The following is a 15,725-nucleotide window of genomic DNA, read 5'->3' as shown; positions in this document are numbered from 1 at the left end:
GCACACAAATGGACTACATCCTAGGAGATACAATCTACAGCAGAAAAACTGCAGACTGTAAGGTTGTGGCAGGGGAAGTATAGCTACACAGCATCAGATGGTGGGATGTTGGAGGATTTTGGAGGTGAAGATGAAGCAAGTGAGAGCTGAACCAAGGATCAGATGGCGGAAGATGAAGGGATAAGACTGTAGTGTGAAATTCAGGGAGGAGGTGTGTCAAGCACTGACTGGATTGTGAAGCATTTCTGGACAATGGGCAGCTACTGCAGATGTGGTGAGAGAGGGAACTAGGAAGGTAGTGGGTGAGTTGTTTGGACAGAGGAAGGAAGACAAGGACACCTGGTGGTGGAATAAAGATGTACGAGAAAATATAAGCAGAAACAGGTTTGTGAAAACCAATTGGGTAAGTCAGAGAGATGGTGAAAGTAGACAAGAGTACAAGCAGATGTGGCTTAAGGTGAAAAGAGAGGTGGCAAAGGTTAAGCAAAGGGTATATATAGCAAGCTGCAAGGACTTGTATGTAGCATATAGCATGGACTTGTACCAACTGGCCAGACAGAAGGATCAAGTTAGAACGGATATCCAACATTAATGCGATAATGGATGCAGATGATAATGCGATGACAAAGTTGAGAAGGTGGAGGACGTATTTTGAAGTGCTGATGAATAAAGAAAATGAGAGGAAGAGAAGGCGGGATGACACAACAGAATAAATCAGGAAGTGCAACAGATTAGTCAGGATAAAGTGAGGACAGTTATGAAGAGAATGACGTATAATTAGAGGCCGAGATATTAAAGGTGGTGTCCCGCTTGGAATTGCTATTTCCACATATCTGCAAGTCCCGCCGAGGTTTAACCAGTGCGATGCCATGTACAGTCTAAATTCTCACAGACTCACACCACCAAAATAAATTTACCATCAAGTTTTCAGATGTAATAAAATAGACATTTAGCCCTACACTGAAAAAAGAGAATAGTTGAACCAACTTAAATGAATTGTTTCATTTGGTAACATCTAAATGAATTAAGCTGTTGAACTTAAGTTTGTAAGTTAGACCTGATCTAACTTATTAACATAAATTCAAAGAACTTAATTCATTCAGGTTTTACCAATTGAAACAACTTTTTTTAGTTGGCTGTTTTTTCAGTGTCCGTATGGGATGACTGTGGTTCTATTGTATAGGGTGGTTTGAAAATGTCCGTTACAAAATGAATGGTTTTTAGTTGTTTCGTGTCTATAAATAAAACAGGCATAATTCTATGAGGATTAGTCAGTAGTCTTTGTGTAACTAAAAATGTATGGATGATGGCTGAAGAAAGAAAGAAAGAAAGAAAGAAAGAAAGAAAGAAAGAAAGAAAGAAAGAAAGAAAGAAAGAAAGAAAGAAAGAAGCTCAGAGAAGGAAAGCCACCCAAACTGCAAAGCATGTTTTTGATAAGTGACAGGAAGGAAAACATTATATTACCCACAGGTCTTTGCTGAATTCAAGGGAATATTAGTTTGAAATTAACAATCAAAAATTAGGTTTGGAGCTGCTTCAGTAAGTGAAATACTTTAGCATTACTTACAAGGAAGATAATCCAGCTAAATAGCAAAATAACCTTGACAACTTTTCCTTTTCTCCTTGAATCACTGTAAAGCAGGTCGCTCAGTGGGTAAGGAGGTGAGCTACCAATATGTAGACCTGGGTTTGATTCCTGAGCAAAGTATCTATGTCCTTACACAAACAACTTAATCTGTATCATCTCAGCCCCCTCAGCTGTAGGAGTACTGACCTGGAACTTACCTACATCCATGAGGAGTCATAGACTCTCATCCATATCGGGATTCCGTAGCTTCATGCAAATTTCATGAAAAATTACATGTGCTTGGGACTATTATTCAGTTGATATTATTGATTATTCAGCTTGGGACTCCGATGAGGGCGGTCACATCTCCTCCACTCTCCCTTATCTCTGTTCTCTGCCTTTAACCTTCAAGTCCCTACTTCACCAGACTGTGAATTCCTCAAATTATATTGGATTCTGGATCTACTGGATTACTATTGGATTAACCATGGAATTGATCAGCTGGTCTCCAACACTATTGACACCATTTTTTCTACAAGAAGGTCAGGACAGGGGGATCCAACCTGCCCAGATGGAACATATCCTGTGGGCTATGTCCTTGACTCCTGGGTCTTGGTAGCAGGGCCGGTACTTTTTGGCTTATGTGCTGCCCTGATCTACCAGAAAATTGGCAAGATGGTGGCATCAAGAACCACGGCCCTTCGCTTGTCCATCATGATTAACGAGGTTGGCAAGGCAGTGCATTCTTAGACTGCGATGACTCTTGAACTCAGACGCAAATTGGATGATATGTTGGAGCAGATGTGTGCCCTGCAGCTGAAGCTGAGGATTTCAGAGACCGGTGAATATTCTTAATTCATAATTGGGAATATTCTTAATTCATAATTGGGATTTGGTTGTGCAAGTGGAACTGTTAAAAAGTGATTTCACTGCTGTAACCATAACATTACAGGCTTATCAAGCCTGAAGGTCAAAATTGTTTTTCCTCCAGAGGGATTTGTTTCGGCCTGGGGAACATTGGCTGTTTCTTATCTCACAATAAACTGCTTTTCACAAGACTGAAGCATGTTCCATTCCCCTCCCCCCCACCCCCTCCTGCCCCCATCAACACCCACCCTTTCCGGTGCCGCTAGCGTCATTCCTTCTCCCTTCGGTGGGGGCAGTGCAGTTTTAGCTGCGAGCCCATGTCCCCCCACCCCAAGCTGATGGCGGCGCATCTCAGGGTTGCTGCGTGGCCTTCACCTACTTGCCTCAATTCGGATAACGGACTTCTTCAAACTTAGTGCACATAAACAATGTCAAATGTGTATGTGTTGCCTTTAATTCTGATGTGTACCATTACTATGGTAAATAAGTAATAATTGTGGACTAATTGCTATTTGAGGTAACTGGAGTGTAAACATAATTTCTCCATTGTGAGATCAATGAAGTATTTTTAATCTAATCTAATCTAATCTAATCTGTTGCATGTTTCAAAGACATTTATTCATTTTCTATACCCACTTACTCTATTTAAGGGTCACGGGGGCTGGAGCCTATCCAAGCAGTCATAGGGCATGAGGAGGGGTTCACACTAGACAGGACGCCAGTCTGTCATAGGACCAATATTTCAAACACAAATGACAAAATTAATTGAGAAATATCACTTTAACCTCTATGAAAGTTTATGATTTTAACACGTTACCAACCTGTCGTGAGAAGCTGCTGCTGTCCGTCATTACTGAAGTCATATCTGAGTATGTACAACATTGCGGAAAACACTGCTAAACAGAGTATTTTATGCCTGACCAAATAACTTTATGGTATGTGTCTCAGTCAGATTAAAAATGTTGTTGGTGCTGTACATGGTAAACAGTAATACATCTCACATGACATCCCACGAGGAGTTGCAATTTTCTTGGGCTGAGGAAGAATTTTAGCTGCATCACACAAATCGCAAGATTCCCTGTAGTCCATTAATAGTCAAACTTTCATGCATCAGCTAAGGGGCCTGGAGCTGCACACACTCCAGCACCCACGCAACACACGTGCATGCACACACATGCTTGTTTTACAGTTCTGACACTGTGTAGGAGGTCTGCAAGCTGCCTGTGCAGTTTTCTTTTCGAAATGCATCCTTCGGTGCACCGTGAAAACACGTTGGCTCCATGCACATAAAAAAATCTCTGCCATTTTTACAGGATTCATCATGGACCCAACTGAAGAAAGAGGGGAAAGTGCAACTGGGTGGAAATGTAAATTCTGAATGTACAGCACGGCTATGTATGGTTGTACTGACAAAGAAATGCATGTGTGCTGATGGGGATGTTTCTCTCTGTGTGTGACTGCCACTCTCTTGCCGTACTCAAAACACAGAACAATATTCTCACTGTTTTTTTTGTTGTTGTTGTTGTTGTTGTTGTTTTGTTTTTTTTAATAACTATTCATATGGGAGTAGAATAAATGTAGGGGTTTTTTTAAACAGAAAATTTAATAAACTTGCATTGATAACTCCTCATTTTAGACAGGAGCCCTCAGGCATTGAGATGGGTCTGAATTTTAAAGTTAATTTGTGCAAAATAAATACAAAACACAATTACACCAGCCTTGAAAAATAGCTTGCTCTTAGATGTGTAGTAATATAAGTGGGCATGTTTCAGTGGTTTTGCTGGAAACTATATCACACTATTACCTCTGCTGCTTGCAAATTAAATGGCACTTTTACATGTTTTAATCAGAAAATAAATTGATTTTTGCCTGTATGAGATAATTAGCTTCTGAATTAATTAAACATGAAAAAAAAAAATCACTCATAACCCTTCCTGCACCTCCTTGTGACTTAGGCCATTATTTTATTAGATTTTTCTTTTCTTTTCTTTTTTTTTTTAAAGCAACCATTTCAGATGGCACCCCATTTTCTCTAATATTTTTAAATGCTCCAGTGTCTACTGTGCACCAAGGACACTGCGCGTACAGCGGATGATTTATGTTCCATTAGATTTAAAATTATTAATTTGACAATCACTTAACTTGCTTTTAAATACATTTTGATATTATAGTCAAAGATTCCGTAAATTTTTTCCAGTTATCTTTATTGTCATTTAGCTGCATAATCACTTACCAGAAATTTGCATTTGGTTAAATGTATATTCAACCCGTGTTTGATTTGGATACTTTTTGAGATACATTTATATTCAGTTACGTATATTCAGTTAATTTCAGATTCAAGAAAGCGTATATTTGGAGAGCTTTAGGGCAAATTAACTGTTGCGTCGGTTTTAGATATGTAGCTTCTTCTGCTTTTGCAGGAGTGGTGGCCAAGTGGTTAATGTGCTTGGTTTCAGTGCAGAAGGCTTAAATCAGGTTCAAATCCCACCCCTGCCACATTTCTCCATGTAATGTGGAGTTGCGTCAGGACGGGCATCCGGCGTAAAACCTTTGCCAATTCAACATGCAGATCCACCTTGGATTTGCTGTGGCGACCCCGAGTGCAAACAAGGTTCCAGCTGAAGGGTCTTACTAGCTTCTTTTGCTTTTATATTCAGGTATTTTTAGATTTTTAGACACTTATGTCACGCTTTCTTCTGTTAGCTTTGTTCAGTTAGCCTCACATTTAATTAATTTTACAATCAGACTCACTTACCTTTATTTTCTTATTCAGTATATTTTAGAGTCATTTATCTTGTCAGTTATTGTTCAGCTACATTTATATAATGATGACATCACCATCATTTACATTCACTGGGCTTTAGTCACACTCATTTCATTCATTATTTAGCTTTATAGTCATTTAGCCTCAAGTTCAAATATTTTTAAAGTAAGTTCCACTAATCTTTCATTAACTTACTTTTGCATTGTATTATGTTCAGTTAGCCAATTTAGTACTCAGCAGGCAGAGCAGTTGTCCTCCATACAGAAGGTCAAGGGTGCTGGTGGAGTTTTATGAAGCTCAAATTTATGTGTCTTGGATGCCGATCTGTCCTTTGGTGTGCAGGTGGTCTCCAGATTGAAAAACCTCTCAGGAGTGATGGTGGCTGGATTTGCACTGCATTCAGGCATTATCTATGCACGTTTAGTCCGATTAAAGTTGACTGCTGCCTTTAACCCATCCCAGGGGTCATTTGGTGAGAAGTGAGGTACACCCTAAACAGGCTGCCAGTGTATCATAGTGCTGATTCCATTCCATTTCAGGTTCCCACTTCACTGAACCCGCGTGTCTTTGGAAGCGGGAGGAAGCCGGCGTTCCCCACGGAAACAGGTAAAAACAGGGAGAACATTTGTACTCCAGTCACTGTATTAAAAAGAAAAATACTGAAACCACATCACGGTGGAGGCGAGTAAGACTGCAGACTGTCACCCCATAGGCATGCAGCAGCAGGCCACAGAACCTACCTGCATCTCAGCTGAATCCAGTATTTTAGAATAACAACATCTTTCATTTTAAATTTGATATTGTAGGCTGGACAAATATTTTACACATATAAGCATCACGTGCCATGACTGGTTTTGCAGTGTTTAAGCATTTGTGCTGCTGTGGTTTCTGTCTTGCATCCCTACCACGTGGCAAAGCTCCGTCGGGTCTAACTGGATTCAAACGTTTGTTGAGAATCACATATTAATTTCTTATCCAAATGAAATAGTGCGTGAGCAACTCCAAAAGCAGTTCTGCAATTAAAAAGGAAAAATGCACATGGCATGTTATCAACAAAATGTCACGGGGCAAAATGTAGCATAGATTAGAGAATGAATTAAAATGAAATGAAATGAGCATGAAGTATATTTTTGTTCCTTGCCTGCAGTTTTTCTATATCAGGCATAAGAACATTTAATAATCCAATCACGTTATGCAGTTGCACATCAAAGTATTTACTGAATTGTCACCTGGGGTTAGGATTTAAATTCTGAATAAATGTGTTTATGGATGAAGCAGGTAACATTTGATTTAATCTGACAGATTAAAACAGAGGAGCAGCATGTATGCTGGAACTATGTGAAGGTTAGCATAGCGCTTCGTGACATCAATCTCCGTGACAGAACAGATAGGAAGCAAAAGAGGCCTCGGATGGAGAGAGTAACTAAAGACAGATTGGCAGAGGGTGAAAAAGTGAGAGTGAAGTGGGAGTGAAGACGAATGTAAAAGGGGATGGAGAGCTAGCTAGATCAATAGAAAAGTGTTGCCGTGGCAACAGGTCAATGCAAACCATCATTGTCATGTTTTTTGTGCTTTTATTTCCAGCGCCATATTCACGTAGGAACAAAATAGAAATGAGAGGTGGCATGGAAGGTAAAGTGGATATGTACTGAATGTGCGCAGACTTTCATTTGAGTACTTTTGGGTTGTAGGTCCTGCAGTGGATTTCTGTTAACAATGAGTCTGGACTTAAAGTGGGATTGCTGTTAGAAAATAAAAAAGGTGCTTAGATTAGACTGAACAATGTCCAATCAGACTGAAGAAACCCTGCATGCAGGTTAAAGGAAAAATGTTCTATGCAGTAATCATGCATCCGCCATTTACCGCCTCACCATTTGCAAGCACAAATCACAGCCACAGCTCCTTCAACACATTCACAATGAAAACACAGAAAACCAATTTCATATTCCACAAACTCAAATCCGCACATATAACACCCTCTTCTATTCAGAACCCTGAACATTATCACCCCATATTTTGCTGTTGCTCATGAGTGCACACTCTTCACCACCAATACCTATTGCAGTTATTAGATGCTAGATTTCATTCAAAGCGTAGATCATGTACAGCTGATTCTCTAATCGCTCTGGATCTATGCAATCTATTTTTAAGCTGAGAGATGCTGCTCTCATCGGCGGGCCCAGATGGTGTCATTACTGTGGTAAGGCTGTGTGATTATACGCTGCTCACATCATCGGGTGAAACAATGGCTGAGTTCTATACTGCCTCACTTTCCTTTGCCTCTCTTTCCTCACTCACCGTTCATTCTAGTTTGCTCCATGATTGCATTTTGTTCTCTCATAATCCTATTTCTCTTTTTTTTTTTTTTACATTTTGAGGTTTAGTTTATTCATTTATTTATTGTCTGTAACTCAGCCACATGGGGGGTACAGCCAGTACGAGGGCTGTCAATAAAGTATAGGTCCTTTTTATTTTTTTCAAAAACTATATGGATTTCATTCATATGTTTTGACGTCAGACATGCTTGAAACCCTCGTGCGCATAGCGTGAGTTTTTCGGTGACGTCATTCGCCTGTGAGCACTCCTTGTGGGAGGAGTCGTCCAGCCTCTCGTCGGAATTCCTTTGTCTGAGAAGTTGCTGAGAGACTGGCGCTTTGTTTGATCAAAATTTTTTCTGAACCTGTGAGACACATCGAAGTGGACACGGTTCGAAAAATTAAGCTGGTTTTCTGTGAAAATTTTAACGGCTGATGAGAGATTTTGAGGTGATACTGTCACTTTAAGGACTTCCCACGCAGTGGGACGTCGCGCAGCGCTCCCAGGCGCCGTCGTCAGCCTGTTTCAATCTGAAAACCTCCACATTTCAGGCTCTATTGATCCAGGATGTCGTGAGAGAACAGAGAAGTTTCAGAAGAAGTCGGTTTCAGCATTTTATCCAGATATTCCACTGTTACTATACTATACTATAGTATACTATACTTTATACTTTATACTTTATTTATTTTATACTATACTTTATTGACAGACCTCGTATATTCTGAGTGCCAGTCCAAGCCCGAAAAAATGAGAAGTGTTATGTCAGGAAGGGCATCCAGCATAAAACAAACCAAAATAAAGGTGCAGAGTACAAATCAAATTTCCATACCAGTTCCATCCAGACCCAGGTTAAGAACAGCTGCCACCAGTGCCTTTGCCCAATAGGGTGCAGGTGGAAATTGGGCTACTGACAGGCAAAGAAGAAGAGGAGGAGAACGTGTCCACAGGCAGGGAGAAGAGGAAAACTTGAAGGGTGGAAGTGAGAGTCGAGACTTTGAATGTTGGCAGACTGAATGGTAAAGGGAGAGAGCTGGCTGATATGATGGAGAGGAGAAAGGTAGACATATTGTGTGTGCAAGAGACCAAGTGGAAGGGAAGTAAGAGCAGGAGCATAGGAGGTGAGTTCAAGTTGTTGCATCATGGTAAGGATAGGAAGAGAAATGGTGTTGGGTCATTTTAATGGAAGAGTATGTTAAAAGTGTGTTGGAGGTTAAGTGAGTGTCTGACAGGGTGATGAGTGTGAAGTTGAAAATTGAAGGGGTGATGATGAATATCATCAGTGCATATGCCCACAGGTAGGTTGTGAGATGAAGGAGAAAGAAGATTTCTGGAGTGAGTTACATGATGTGGAGAGTCAACCCAAGCATGAAAGAGTGATGATAGGAGCAAATTTTAATGGGCATGTTGGTGAAGGGAACAGAGGTGATGAGGAAGGAATGGGTAGATATGGTATCAAGGATAGGAATGGGGAAGGACAGATGGTAGTTGATTTTGCTAAAAGGGGTGGAAATGGCTGTGGTGAACACCTACTTTGGGAAAAGGGAGGAGCACAGGGTGACATATAAGAGTGGAGGAAGGTGCACACAGGTGGACTACATTCTTTGGAAGAAATCCAAGCTAAAAGAAATTGGAGACTGTAAGGTGGTGGCAGGAGAGAGTGTACTTAGACAGCATAGGATGGTGGTTTGTAGGATGACTTTTAGAGGTGAAGAATCAATCAATCAATCAATCAATTTTTTTATATAGCGCCAAAATCACAACAAACAGTTGCCCCAAGGCGCTTTATATTGTAAGGCAAGGCCATACAATAATTATGTAAAACCCCAACGGTCAAAACGACCCCCTGCAAGCAAGCACTTGGCTACAGTGGGAAGGAAAAAACTCCCTTTTAACAGGAAGAAACCTCCAGCAGAACCAGGCTCAGGGAGGGGCAGTCTTCTGCTGGGACTGGTTGGGGCTGAGGGATGGAGAACCAGGAAAAGACATGCTGTGGAGGGGAGCAGAGATCGATCACTAATGATTAAATGCAGAGTGGTGCATACAGAGCAAAAGAGGAAAGAAACAGTGCATCATGGGAACCCCCCAGCAGTCTACGTCTTATAGCAGCATAACTAAGGGATGTTCTTCAGGGTCACCTGATCCAGCCCTAACTATAAGCTTTAGCAAAAAGGAAATTTTAAGCCTAATCTTAAAAGTAGAGAGGGTGTCTGTCTCCCTGATCTGAATTGGGAGCTGGTTCCACAGGAGAGGAGCCTGAAAGCTGAAGGCTCTGCCTCCCATTCTACTCTTACAAACCCTAGGAACTACAAGTAAGCCTGCAGTCTGAGAGCGAAGCGCTCTATTGGGGGTGATATGGTACTACGAGGTCCCTAAGATAAGATGGGACCTGATTATTCAAAACCTTATAAGTAAGAAGAAGAATTTTAAATTCTATTCTAGAATTAACAGGAAGCCAATGAAGAGAGGCCAATATGGGTGAGATATGCTCTCTCCTTCTAGTCCCCGTCAGTACCTCTAGCTGCAGCATTTTGAATTAACTGAAGGCTTTTTAGGGAACTTTTAGGACAACCTGATAATAATGAATTACAATAGTCCAGCCTAGAGGAAATAAATGCAATGAATTAGTTTTTTCAGCATCACTCTGAGACAAGACCTTTCTGATTTTAGAGATATTGCGTAAATGCAAAAAAGCAGTCCTACATATTTGTTTAATATGCGCTTTGAATGACATATCCTGATAAAAATGACCAAGATTTCTCACAGTATTACTAGAGGTCAGGGTAATGCCATCCACAGTAAGGATCTGGTTAGACACCATGTTTCTAAGATTTGTGGGGGCCAAGTACAATAACTTCAGTTTTATCTGAGTTTAAAAGCAGGAAATTAGAGGTCATCCATGTCTTTATGTCTGTAAGACAATCCTGCAGTTTAGCTAATTGGTGTGTGTCCTCTGGCTTCATGGATAGATAAAGCTGGGTATCATCTGCGTAACAATGAAAATTTAAGCAATACCGTCTAATAATACTGCCTAAGGGAAGCATGTATAAAGTGAATAAAATTGGTCCTAGCACAGAACCTTGTGGAACTCCATAATTAACTTTAGTCTGTGAAGAAGATTCCCCATTTACATGAACAAATTGTAATCTATTAGACAAATATGATTCAAACCACCGCAGCGCAGTGCCTTTAATACCTATGGCATGCTCTAATCTCTGTAATAAAATTTTATGGTCAACAGTATCAAAGCAGCACTGAGGTCTAACAGAACAAGCACAGAGATGAGTCCACTGTCCGAGGCCATAAGAAGATCATTTGTAACCTTCACTAATGCTGTTTCTGTACTATGATGAATTCTAAAACCTGACTGAAACTGAAAAGAAGAAGAAGAGAGTGAGAGCTCAACAAAGGATCAAATGGTGGAAGCTGAAGGAGGAAGACTGTTGTGTGAAATTCAGTGAGCAGGTGGGAGAGGCACTGGATGGGCTGGAAGCAGTTTTGGACAACTGGAAAAGTACTGCAGATGTGATGAGGGAGACAACTAGGGAGGTACTGGGTGTAACATCTGGACAGTGGAAGGAAGACAAAGAGACTTGGTGCTGGAAAGAAGATGATGAAAGAAGTTGCCAAAAAAGAATTGGGATAGGCAGAGGGATGAAGAAAGTAGACAGGAGTACAAGTAGATGCGGCATAAGGCCAAAATAGAAGTAACAAAAGCTAAGGAAAAGGCATACAGAGAGCTGTACAAGAAGTTGAACAGGAAGAAGGAGAAAAGGATTTGTACCAATTGACCGAGCTAGAAAGGGGGTGCAGCAGGTTAGGGTGATAAAGGATACAGATAGTAAAGTTCTGTCATCCAATGTGAACAAAACTGAGAATTAAAATCCATTGAACCTGTCCTTTGAGCTGGATCCATACGGATTTAATGGATTCGTTCTTGGCTCTATGCCACCCCGCCACTAAGTTTCATGAAATTGACTCCACACACTAATCAACCTACAGGCACAGAATGAAACATAACCTCAGTGTTGGAGTTAATAAGTTAATATTAGTGCTTTCATCCAGTCACAGCCCAATCCCAACTCAGTGGCATGTTAAGATGTGGCATCTGACTGGAAGCCAACAGGATGTCATGGTCACAATGTATCAGCCAGAGCGCTGGCCGGCAGGAAATCTTGTCAATCCTGGCTGGTGAGCAGAGAGAGCCGGGTGACGCGTAATCTCTCAGACGAAGGTCAACAAATTGAGAGAGGTGACAGTGAAAGTGTGACACACTGTAACCCTCTGACAGACCAAAAGTCAAGATGGAGAGGCCTGAGACTGGGCAGAAGGAGCGATCGGGCAGGATGCTGAGGCTGGGAAAAGAGAAAGGCAGTGAAGGAAAACATTACCGAGTCTGCAATTCCCCCCCCCCAAAAAATATATGACACAAAATAAAAGATAAAGCTGAGCAAAGGGAGCCAGTGGTTTGAAACACAAAGGAATAGAGTGAAGAGAGGGTAGAGCTGCAGCGTGTGATCCGCTGGGGAATTGGAAATGGATGGGAGGGGGAGTCAGATTTTGGTTATTTTTTCCCTTTTCATGGTCTATTTGGTTTGCCACACCATGCAGCTTAAATATCCTTCCTCCTCCCCTTCAGCACTGCAAATTCGTGTTCAAGGCCAAGACACACATTCACACACTCACAGCTGATACATGTCCACTTACTCCACATGCACATTCACCGATGACTGCAGACGTGGACACTTAATGCGTCGCCGTATTACAGGATCTCTAAATTATTAAGGCGTAGAGGAAAACCATGAGGTTATGCTCAGCACGTCCTGAGTGCTTTGGAACGTGCCTTCACACACTGCTACACTTATCACTCCAAACACACAGACTCAAACATTGCACGTGCACGTTCCCGGGTTTTCTTCCAATCATTAATCCCACATTGATCAGCACATACGGTAGAGCACATAGTGCACATCCTCAAAGGCTGTACTTTTCAGATAGATGTTCGTCTGTGAGGTTATGTCGTGATCCCTCAACAGCAAAAACCATTTTTTTCATTCCTTCATTGCTGTACTCAGTTCTTTCATGGACATTCTCCTTTTTCCACCACCTTTTCATTGTGTCCTGTTGTTTTATTTTTGGCCTCCTCCCTCCTTTCTCCAGCTACCATATTTTCCGAAGTAGTTAAGTTGCACCAGAGTATAAGTGATCCCTGTCAAAAAAAAAAAAAAAAAAAAAAAAAAAAAGCCCAAGATACAGTTGTGGTCAGAAGTTTAAGTACACACATAATGGGCCTGAATGTCCTGGTAATTTTGGTCTTTTAATGATCTCTGAACTTTTCTCTTGCCAGGATGACCTGATTGTACAGCATACATCATTAATTACTTACAAAGGCAAGAACTGGGTGCACAAGTTTAAATTTATTTTAGATCTTCCCTAATCCACATAGGGTGAAAATTATACATACAGGATCAAATATATACATACATTCACTTAGATAATTTAATAAGTGGTGCTGAAGGTTTTATGTGAAAAGTCAAGGCCTATTAACTCCTCGTTAGTGATCATGATTGACCATAACTGGTAGCTTTTCTTGCCAACATAAAAAAGGATGTGTTTGACAGCACTCACTGGACTGACCAACACCGAGAACAATGGGAAAGTCCAAGGAACTCAGTGAAAATTTAAGAAGGAGAAATGAGATTTGCACAAGTTAGGAAGGCCATTTCTAACAATTGCAGCAGTTCAAACAGCCAGCTGTGTCACCACTTTGCAAAAAGTTTGGAAGAAGACCAAAACTGTCACCCTCAGATGAGAGGAAATTGGTTTAGGATGTTCAGGAACACATAGGAACCACCAAGGCTCAGGCCTGCCATGAACTGGAAACTACTAGACCACAGTGACAGTGTCCACAGTGAAGAGGTTTTACATCGCTATGGACTAGAGAGGGGGCCTGGCAAGAGAGAATCCCCTGTTCTAAGCAGCAGTTTTTTGGGCTTCAAACCGCTCTTCCAGGTCTTTATGGAAAACCTATGATTGATGTGAGGCAGGGTTTGTCCAGTATATATACGAGGGCTGTCCGTAAAGTATAGGTCCTTTTTATTTTTTTCAAAAACTATATGGATTTCATTCATATGTTTTTACGTCAGACATGCTTGCACCCTCGTGCGCATGCGTGAGTTTTTCCATGCCTGTCGGTGACGTCATTCACCTGTGAGCACTCCTTGTGGGAGGAGTCGTCCAGCCCCTCGTCGGAATTCCTTTGTCTGAGAAGTTGCTGAGAGACTGGCGCTTTGTTTGATCAAAATTTTTTCTAAACCTGTGAGACACATCGAAGTGGACATGGTTCGAAAAATTAATCTGGTTTTCAGTGAAAATTTTAACAGCTGATGAGAGATTTTGAGGTGATTCTGTCGCTTTAAGGACTTTTCACGGTGCGAGACGTCACGCTGCGCTCTCAGGCGGCGTCATCAGCCTGTTTCAAGCTGAAAACCTCCACATTTCAGGCTCTATTGATCCAGGACGTTGTGAGAGAACAGAGAAGTTTCAGAAGAAGTCGGTTTCAGCATTTTATCCGGATATTCCACTGTTAAAGGAGATTTTTTTAATGAAAGACGTGCGGACGGGTCCGCGCGTCGGGACGCAGCTGACGCGGCGCGGCGGCACAGGAAAAACACCTCCGTGTTGATAACCATTTGTTAAATCCAGTTGGCTTTTGGATGGCTTTCAGTGGAGGTGAGTATATGAGAAATTGTTTATCAGCTGGAGATGTTCCAACTTGTCCTCAAGGCTTCCAACAGAGGTGTGTTTTTCCTGTGGCGGAGCGTCGCGGCGGCTGCGAGCCGACGCTGCAATCCGCCCGCACGTCTTTCATTAAAAAAAAATCTCCTTTACAGTGGAATATCCGGATAAAATGCTGAAACTGACTTCTTCTGAATCCTCTCTGTTCTCTCACGACGTCCTGGATCAATAAAGCCTGAAATGTGGAGGTTTTAAGCTTGAAACAGGCTGATGACGCTGCCTGAGAGCGCTGCGCGACATCTCGCACCGTGAAAAGTCCTTAAAGCGACAGAATCACCTCAAAATCTCTCATCAGCTGTTAAATTTCACTGAAGACCAGCTTAATTTTTCGAACCATGTCCACTTCGATGTGTCTCACAGGTTTAGAAAAAAAATTTTGATCAAACAAAGCGCCAGTCTCTCAGCAACTTCTCAGACAAGGATTCCGAGAGGGGCTGGACGACTCCTCCCACAAGGAGTGCTCACAGGCGAATGATGTCACCGACAGGCGTGGAAAAACTCACGCATGCGCACGAGGGTTCAAGCATGTCTGACGTAAAAACATATGAATGAAATCCATATAGTTTTTGAAAAAAATAAAAAGGACCTATACTTTACGGGACAGCCCTCGTCAGTGGATGCCTGTGACCATGAGCCTGTTTCATAAAGCACGTCTAATCTTGTTGAGTGGACTAAATTCACTTAGTTGGCTAATGTTTTGAGGTTAGTCCTTGCACAAAGCGCTTTATGCGGCTAAGATTTTGCGTTAACTGACTAAACGTTTTTAGCCCCTGCCTACAGAGGAGGCTAATCTTATTTTAGTCACAACAAAACTTCAGTGTCTTTCTCAAAATGGTGGCTATCATGTACCACCACTTGATGGAGCAGGAAGGAGAGAGAGGGGGTGTTCAGGGACCGGAATAATCCATTGGAGATGTTTATTGACACTGACGGCCGTGAGCGCTTCTCATCAGGGCCCAATACTGGCCATGATTGTAGCAGATGAACCAACCTAAAAGTAACAAAACTCTTGCGCATTGGAGGCATTTCTTGGCAATGGCACTCACAAGGCTGCTATGCCCATGAAAATCATTGACTAATGTTAGACGGCTATTCTACAAGTTCTAGCCATTGATTTGAAATGAAGATTAGCAGGCTAATGTTGGCCAACTAACCTTAGTCTAACTAAGTAAACTTAGTAGACTAAAAGATTTGTCGGCTTTATGAAACTGGGTCCAGTCTCTTCGGAGTATCTTTGGGTACCACTATAATGACTTTGTTTCAAGCAAGCAGATACTTGTATCCCTTGCATTGTGAGGGAGCATCACCTACGGCATTGTTGCCATGTGGTGCATTTCTCTGTGGATGATCCAGCATGTACATGTCTCAGTGTTGAGGACCCCAGCTCCTGTGGAAGACCAAGGGGCTGTTATGTGT

General features: G+C 41.7%; 1 protein-coding gene and 1 long non-coding RNA gene across 8 annotated transcripts in view; one reads left to right on the top strand and one right to left on the bottom strand.

Moving 5' to 3' along the window:
* celf5a (cugbp, Elav-like family member 5a) overlaps positions 1 to 15,725 on the bottom strand; it is a 788,658-nt gene that overhangs the window by 572,063 nt on the left and 200,870 nt on the right. The window lies entirely within an intron of this gene.
* LOC117518969 lies at positions 8,456 to 8,669 on the top strand. The gene is made up of 2 exons (XR_004563127.1): positions 8,456 to 8,487; positions 8,541 to 8,669. It is a non-coding gene; the product is annotated as an uncharacterized LOC117518969 (long non-coding RNA).

Source organism: Thalassophryne amazonica, chromosome 10, assembly GCF_902500255.1.
Source record: "Thalassophryne amazonica chromosome 10, fThaAma1.1, whole genome shotgun sequence".
Lineage (NCBI taxonomy): Eukaryota > Metazoa > Chordata > Actinopteri > Batrachoidiformes > Batrachoididae > Thalassophryne > Thalassophryne amazonica.
Note: the sequence above shows the minus strand (reverse complement) of the source record. Positions and strands in the feature narration are given on the sequence as shown.